This window comes from Otolemur garnettii, unplaced genomic scaffold (assembly GCF_000181295.1).
Source record: "Otolemur garnettii isolate 467f Iridium unplaced genomic scaffold, OtoGar3 scaffold00166, whole genome shotgun sequence".
NCBI classification, from domain to species: domain Eukaryota; kingdom Metazoa; phylum Chordata; class Mammalia; order Primates; family Galagidae; genus Otolemur; species Otolemur garnettii.
The window spans coordinates 3,649,438-3,650,466 of NW_003852561.1; positions in this window are offsets into that span (position 1 = coordinate 3,649,438).

Below are 1,029 nucleotides of genomic sequence, written 5' to 3' on the forward strand. Positions count from 1 at the left end.
ATGTGGCTGGTGCCTTAGCGGCTTTAGCTACAGGCGCCACCAGCCAGGACTTTTTCAATGGCAGGCAACAACTACTGAACTCAAAGTGGGAAAGGGAATTTGTCAGCTTTCACTAAAAAATTCAAGCACAGATTGCTCTATCTTTGGGCATGGCTGTAGTATCCAGGTGATGTTGCCAAGAATCTGTCCTGTTCTCGTCCTACTTTCCATTGGGTTGGCCTTGTTCCCAGGCAGGACCTCTCCTTATGCTGGCAAGATGGCCAGGAGCAGCTGTAATAGTGACCCCAAGAGTAGCCCACATTTTCATCAGTCCAGTAACTAAGCTGGGGGGTGGGGGGAGTGCCTCTTTGTCAACAGTTACAGTCCCAGGACCAATTCTGATTGTCCCAGTTAGGGTGACATGCCCATTTCTGAACCCATCATCGAGGCTGCAGTCCTCTCCCCCGGCAGGAGTGCAGTTCCACCCAGGGCCCCAAACCAAAGAGGTCCCTGCCCCTGCACCTGATTCCTGTTACCATTTGCCAATAGGAAACAAAAACCCAAATCCTTGAGTCAGAGCCTTGAGAAGCCAATGTTCTGAGCTCTGTTCTGCCTTAACTATTCTTTTCGTTACAGTTCAGAAGAAATAACACTGACCAGGGAGCTGTGCTGACAGAGGCGGGCCTGGCCAGCTGGAGAGTTCTGAACGCACACAGCTACACTTCACGGAGGACAGGGTAATGGCTGCCAAGCGTCCACCTGTCCCCCAGCTTCAAAAGCACAGACTTGGAAGGAAACCCCTAAGTCACCTCAGTGTCAGCCCGCATTGGAGGAGAGAATCTGGAGAAGAAGAAAGAAAGGAAGGAAGGAAAGATGAAAGGAAGGAAGGAAGGAAGGAAGGGAAGGAGGAAGAAAGGAAAGAAGAAAGGTTGACTGGTTTACTGTGAAACCAACAAAGAATGTGTTTTAATCTCACGGACACATCCCAGCATTTGACCCTATGCTCTGGCTTGTTTCACATCCCCGCAATTTCCTGGGCTCTGCCAAGCA